Raw genomic sequence first — 8,289 nt, 5'->3', positions numbered from 1 at the left:
GAATAACCAATGGAGTTTGTTTTTTAATGACGCGCCATCATTATAAAGCAAATCGACGGTACATCCTACAGAATGGTATTTTTCGTTTTACTTAAATAATAATATTGCTGGTGGATAAGTTCCAACGAGAGGTTGAAAAGATGAGTTAGAGAAAAAATGGAAAAAATTACTTCTGGATGAATGTGTCAAACGACTTGCTTGGTCTTATTTTTAGACTCGGTACTCAATCCCTTTCCGCGGTCTAACTACTTTAAAGGTGACGGTTATTATAAATAATAATAATATTTTCCCTTGAGCATATTTCTAGACGCCGAAACATCATAACACCGTACGAATGGCCATACCGAGTGATTTACGACGACAAACCATAACTCACAAGCCCAAGTAGCCCACTGCTACTTTGATACGCTTTGACGATGGCTTATCATGACGATCCACTAAGACACATTGCTGTCACGTTTACTTCCAAAAGAAAACTTGATACGAGTTTAATTTTTTACCGTTTTTTTTCTTTTTTTATTTGGTGCGAACGCGGGAAAAAGTCAAGGATTTAATGAAACGTGCTCGTCAAAGAAATCTTATCAAAAAAGACATTCTCGCTCACTAATACAGAGTCATTTGCACAAGCTCAAAAGTGGACACAATTTACTTTTATAGCAATAATTTATTGTGGTGCGTTACTAAGACTTTATTATTAGCTTCACGAACACATATATATCTCACAAAAGATTAATCACAATTCAAGTCTGCAGTTAATTATGAACAAATTATAGATTATATTTGCAACAAACAGATATTATCATAATCATGTTCGACATGAAAATTATACTGATAATATTTGAATAGAGGAAAAATTAATGATTTTTTTTTTTTTTTTATCAAGTGGTACAATAATCACACAGTACTTATCGCGCTCCAGATTAATATAAGTATTCAAGAATCATATTTATATTTTATGACAGACTTTTATTATACCACAATATCATCAAGTACAATGGAAAATAATACTCGTAAATACTGCATTGGGCAAACTTATTTATTTTTATCAACTAATTTCTTAATAAATCATTTTACAATTCGATCGATCTAACCTATCAAAACTCGTAAAATTGTATATTAAAGTAAATTCAATTCAATTATCGTACGACTTTTATTGCTCATAAAGTAATATCTTAATCTGTTTATATTTTAATTACAAATAAAATATTTTATGTTTGTTTTAATAGTCATCCGACCAATTCCTTTTTAAATACTTGGAAGTCATTTAGCTAATAATTTCATCATTTTCTGTACTGAAATTTCCAGTAATAAAAAGTAGATTTTATAATTTCATAGTTGATATGATAATAACCTTATAGACCACTAAATAAAACACACTAAATGAACACATATGCACGTTACTCATTCGGAATACTTAACAATAAAAATTTAAAAGATCGTAAAATATTATAATTTATAATATTTAACTTAATAATAAGATAGAACTTCGTTTACCAATTATCATAGTTATTTCATATACTTATTTAATAATTGGTTTTTAACGTCATGGTATATCGGTTAGTGATTAACAGTAGCACTTATTAAAGGGTGTCAACTGAAACACATTACATAATGGTACCTCTAATCTTTCAAACGTTAACATTTAATAACTAAATAAACTGGTTTTATTGTGAGAACAGAGTTATTTGACATTCAGGATTTAAACACTATGTATCATTTGCGATAAGCCCATACTTTAACATGACACGTTAAATAAGTACTTAAAATCTGTTTTCCATGAAAAAAACATGTAAAATAAAATGTTGTCACTAATTATTTTATTTTCATTACAAAAGAAAATATATATATTACGTGGGACAAAAAATAAACATACTCCTTTGATGTTTTTATGAGCCAGAAATACCATATTAAACTTGAAAACCTTATACATTAAGAATTTCATAAAGCAAACAGCAATTTTTTATTTCAAAATATGTGCGATTTTTGAGAAAATCTTCTTTTAATCCGAAAAAACTTACAAATCATTTATTGAAAAAATTAATTGACATTTTATCACACATTATCTCATTTTAATTAGAACAGTTTAGCTCATCCTCCACGTACGTGTAAATTTGGATACGACACGTAGTAAAGAACATTACAAATTTTTACCAATTTTTTCAAATTTAATTGTAAATTTTTCACGAGTCATCTATAAATTCTTATTTATGACAATCTAGGAACCTCATGAAAAATTCTCGATTTTTTAACAAAAATATGAAATAAATGATATTACAAAGACGTATTACCGGTAATTTCTATTTATATATTATAACTATATTTAGTATTGTTATGGTAAGTGCTATGCAGTTCTAACAATAAGAAAACATGACTCAATGTCAAGAGAATCCTGATTTAAAAGAAAAAAAAGAGGATTACATATCGACCCCAAAGCTTCCTGAGGTATTTAGCTATTCACGAGGGTAAAGCGGCTAGTTTTTTTCGTTGCAGCACCCTATACATGTTCCCATGTTGCATATACATTAGCTGAGCCGGTAGGATTTTTTAATCATAAAAGCGTCTGCCAGCTGCGACTTATATATCCTATAATCCCGCGTACTGCATTTCTGACGTCATATTTTGGCTATGCCAGTTCTCCCTTCTCAACGTTTACTATATAAACAAGCACATTTTTTTTCTATAAAAAAGTGAAATATCGTAAGATATTTTTACATAACATTTTCAAGCATATTTATTTTTTTAATTTAAATATAAAAGAATTCCTCCGGATAAAATATACTATGAAAATGCGACATTCGCATTAGTGAAATGTTTATGGGTAGTGCTCGATAGTAATTTATGAAATCATTATAAAATTTTACAATTACAATTGTTAACCGCCTAACCCATGGAAATATATGCAACTCTTAGTCGTAGAGTTATAATAACAAGCATAATGTAGATTATATATAAGGCATCATAAAATTAATTACCCGACAAAAACCTCTGGTAGAATTTTATTGTAAATTATCCAAAATTGGTCCCTTATGAATACAGATTTATAGATTTCATTGTGCTCGATAGTTTAAACCGGTATGGATGCATTAATCTCCATTTAGTCCCTTTCGATGAGTTAGATTGAGGTATCTACCGTCACTATAATAGGGGATAGAAATAAAAAATACAGGCAGGCTCTCTCATAAAGTCCCACCAACGAGGTTCACAGTGATCGGCAATTTTTTTAAAAATCATTTCCCCCGTTTTGAAATCGATAATTTGTATTTGACGTCGCAAGACACCCCAAATGTACCCTAGTAAAGAGATTAGTAACAGTTATGTAGCAAACCAGAAGTCAAAAAAATTCTGATTGTGCACATGCGAGCAGGTGAATGGCACGGACGATAGGTACACCCCTAAGCTATTAGGTTTAAAAAAGATAGAAAATAATATTAAAGGCGTCACAAAGAATCAAGTATGAAAATATATATACACGTACATATTCAATCGGTTTATTATTGTTGAAGGGACCCTTTTTTGAATCGTCTATTGTGTGTGCCAATATTACAGATGGATCAAAAGAAGGGAAATACCGATGGCAAGGGAAGTGCTATAAGCGGTAAGTTAACGTAGTGCCTTACAGCCATATAAAGGTGGATATTGCTCAGTTAAACGTATGTAGCTAAAGAATAAAGATTAATATTGTATGTGCAAAAGTACGTTTCTTATTGTGACTATGAGTAATGCGCATAAAAGAAAATGTTAGCCGTACTATTTAGAGAATTTGTATGAGCCGTACAATAAAAAAAGATACCAATACTTTTGATATATTACACAGTACTCAAACTGAGTATAAAAATACGAAAACGCTTGTGATGAAAGTAGGTCAATATAAGTAAAATTGTTTTAAATCATATAAAAACATGAAATGGTATATGAGAGCAATGCAAACATTTTTCAAAATATTGACAATTTATAGGGGAAATTTTTTTAGTACAATTAGTCCGTTCAACGGAAATCACTTGAACATAGCAGATGTGTATAACGCTAACAATGTTCCGTCATTGAGTACACATTGAAGGATATTCGTATAAAACGACATTTAAAATTCATCGAAACTCGTAATAGTACTCAGAATATTTAATCATAAATGTAATTGCAACAAACTATTTAAAATATTGTTGTCCGAGTAAACACATGTTACCTATTAAAGTCGTGTCTAATATGTGTTGCTAGTAATGATCTTGTACGACAGCTTTTACTAGTGAACTATGGCGACGAAAAACCTTTGGAGATTTAAATAATTTGCAATAATTTATATAGAGTTTTCTACTTTGATACAAGATCAACTTAACTTCTCCGGTAAAATATTTTATTCAAATCATCCTGATAAAAAAATTTCCATTCGGCAGAAAATTACACCAATAAAATATAAGTATAAGTCAGATAAATTCCTACTGCTGCTTCAATTCAATCTTTCGAATTTAATCCATGAATTATAAAATAGTAACTTTTGCATTTCGAGCATCAAAACGCAGATTCAGAAATGTTAATATATTTATTTGACCGTAACGCTGTTAATATTTTATACATTTCTGACTGCATTAAATATGAGCCTCGAATAGAATTGTCCGTATATAATACAATATTAATATGCATAATTTGCAGATAAGTTACGCGTTCACTCGGCAGTTTTCGTTATTCACTTTTTTACAAAACCTGTTCTGTCGTTGAAGTTTTTTATTTCAACTATTGTATCAGAAATGGACTTTTGCTTTAAAAGCTTTCGTTGATTTTTTTTTTCGTTCGAGTGCCGTTAAATAATTAACAAAATAGCAAAACGTTTTTCCTACATGAATATTTTAATGGCTTCGCTTATTTAAACATTAATTTTAATAGAAATTGTTATCAAATTTAGCCAATCTAAGCTAAACTAACATACCAGATGGATTCATTAAAAGAAATAAAATCAATATCATTTGGATATAAAATCGTAACACTTTATTGTCTGGATGTTCGTGAAATGTTGTGTCATCTACATTTTTTCGACGAAAGATACATATTTAAAAAAGTTAATTGATCAAATGTAATTGATTTTAAAACAATTGATGACGCTCAACATCAAACAACTATATTTGAAATTTGTCATTTGATCTCGCTGGATTGTGTAAATACAGAATTTTGATACTGGCATTCGATATTATTAAATATAACTAAAACTCAAGGTTAGTCATTAAGCACGAATGGATCTTTGGCTTGTTGTACAAGAGCAGTTAAATGGTCATAAAAACGCACATTTTTTTCCATGAACAACGATCATAAGTATGGCATAGTTATTTTCAATAAATAATTTCGAGCACATGACACTTAACGCTTAAAAGCCAAAGCCTTACTAAGCACCGCCGGAGCGTACAAATTTATGAATACATAACGTTTGAAATAAATTCTAAAAAAATAGAGACCCATAAAAATACACGTTTTGCAAAATAAACCTATAATATTCTTTATAGTTAAAATAATCTGGTAAAAATATTATGTCAAATAATGTTGTCAATTATGACAGTATAAAAACAACAATTTAGATGCCAAGGTATTTGTACGCACATGTTTCATGGTAAATATTACGACAATAATCAAGTACACAAAGTTGTAATAAATATTTTATGTGTAATGGCATTGAATGCAGTTTTTATCCTTCTAAACACGCGGCCGTACACTTGTGAAATTAAATCACACAGCGCTATTTATGATTTCTTTTATTTTTATTTTAAAAACGCTCTTAACTGCTGACGATGTCATAAAAAACACAACTGAACGTACGCAAATCGTACTAACCCCTAACGGGTAAAATGGCGACAGTCTGGCAGTAACTCAGCTAGACGACGTTATGCGTTGTTTACGGGAGTTGTCATTGTTTAAATGCACACACATAACGTTTTCTGCGTTCCCTAGGTGTGCCTTGGCAAATTTTGCTTGTGCAAATAAAACAACGGTCATTTTAATGAGAGTAACGGTCTCGTTTGCCTTTTTTCATCCACTGAACTCGGACGACCATATCCTGAATACTCGAAAAAACATTAAAAACCATATTACCCACCTATTTATTATGCACTTTCTGCCCGCTTTGGCGCTCTCCATTGTATAATCATAATAGTATAGTTAGTTTTTCCATTAAATCCGAAAAGGCGTACAAACCCAGCCGAATGATTAAATTAAATGGTAATTTAAATAGCTTCGCATATAAAAACGGCATATTACATTTAATAAGTAAAATTGTAATGGACTACAACGTGAACTTAAGCTCTATGAACGGAATACGTTTTCAAATATGACACATATTCATCTGAACGTCTAATAAATCATGACTAAACTAATAAATAATTTTTACGGGTTTCAGACAATTTTCTGAACTAAGTCTGGTGTAACTATAGAAAAAAAAAATGCTTGGTGGGAGTAAAATGTCTCCACCCGCGTTATAATCCGTGTTTTTTGGTGCATAACGCAATATTTTATGCCGTTTGCCACACAGACTTAAACACTTGTAAATGCAAATTCTTAAATACTCGAGTTGTGTTGGCCAATAAATTGCAGTTTCTAATGGCCTACACATTTGTTGTCCATTTGTTTTTAATTACCTCGTCCGTAACTGTTCGCAAGGACAAAATATGAAGCTCAATTTGTAGCAAGTTTTCTACTAATAATAAAAAACAACTTTAACTACACTTGCCGTTTGAAATCCTATTTAATGATTACATCGTGATATTTTCACACACAAAACTTAATTAGATTCTAAAATAAAGTCGTACAATTTATGTTTTAGAACAATCACGATTTGTAACAGTTTCAAAGTATTTAACGGGCATTTATTGGGAATGAAACCATTTAAATTTTAAAATGGGAATTATATTTTAACGGCCAGTACAGTTATGAATATAAATAATTGCGCCATACAAACGTTTATAATTTACTCGTCAAAGACCTTTGAAAATAATAAAAAACACTAAATGTTACGCGTAAAAGTAAAATGAATACTATCGAATTTGAAGTTTTTATGAACTAAGAAAATAATATATTACTCGTCCTGGTGGTATTGTAGTAACGCAAGCAAAGTTATACTGTCAACGGATTACAACACATATTTTACAGCCCCGGGAGTTATGGATATTGCATTAAAAACCGGTAGTACGTCCCGAAGAAAGGAAGGGACGACGACGTAACAGTGCACACGGGGATGTTTCGTAATTCAATGAAACACGTAGATTGCACGTTATTACAAGGGGAGGGGGACAGATTTAGTGTCCATAACTTTGTTAGTTACTGAATTTCGCCATTAATATATTGGACCGAGGGTGTTGCATTAATAGCGTTTCATTTAATTGTCCGTACCCTTTAATAAAACAATCGGTTAACAGTTTTTACCGTGGCATTTCGTGGACGCGGTTTTGACGCGATAACAACAAAGCGTTCGGTGAAGATTTGCTCACGAAAATACTAAAAACTTTACAACTAAATAATTTGTATCGGAATAGCAAATAAAAGTCACAGGTCAAACACATAAACAATACACCTCGTATTAATAGACTTGCCATAAAAAAAATACTCAACTCGGTAGAGGTTACACTATTAATTTTTTGTCGTCGCACGCAGTCGACTGATCGTTAACCAGATCTTTACAAAACGTATGTCGTCGCCCACGTGTCATCAGTAATTATTTAATTTTTCAATTATGTCAGACGTTTATTTTGTACACTCGCATGCAGATAAAATAAGGCGTTCAAACGTGTTTTTTCACTTGGCCATTTCGTTCGTCTTTCTACAAACTAAGGACGATTTAAAATTCTCCTAAACCTCGTCAAATACTGTTCTGCAATCGGCTTTCGGTGTATTGTTTTCTCAAATACCGCATCCCTTTACTTCACCGCTTTCTACACGATCACGTTCATTCCCATAATCCTACTGCATATACTTATAGCTGTTACGTTGCCATCCACCTTCCTATTGTCCGTTCGTTCCTAACACGTCTAAAGTGTACGTTTTAATGCGTTCTAACCGTATGCGTGTGTCGGAAACTATGTTAAACACACGGATTCCTTCGAAATCCCATCGATTTTTAACAGTTTTACCCGGAACGATTCTGGTCGTGTACGTTGTATTCCGAACGTAAAACTGTTACCAATTAAATAACGACTGAGTAAATCGATGAAGATTTTCCAAATGCTAAACGGCTTTCGTTTAGCGTCGAATCATTGAATCCAACTTCAATTAACAATATAATGGGAAAATCTATAGACGCATTAAACAGTAATCAAATCA

This window comes from Daktulosphaira vitifoliae, unplaced genomic scaffold, assembly GCF_025091365.1.
Source record: "Daktulosphaira vitifoliae isolate Bord-2020 unplaced genomic scaffold, ASM2509136v1 Scaffold_1, whole genome shotgun sequence".
Classification (NCBI taxonomy): Eukaryota; Metazoa; Arthropoda; class Insecta; order Hemiptera; family Phylloxeridae; genus Daktulosphaira; species Daktulosphaira vitifoliae.
The sequence above is the reverse complement of the archived record's forward strand: the minus strand, read 5'-3'. Positions refer to the sequence as shown.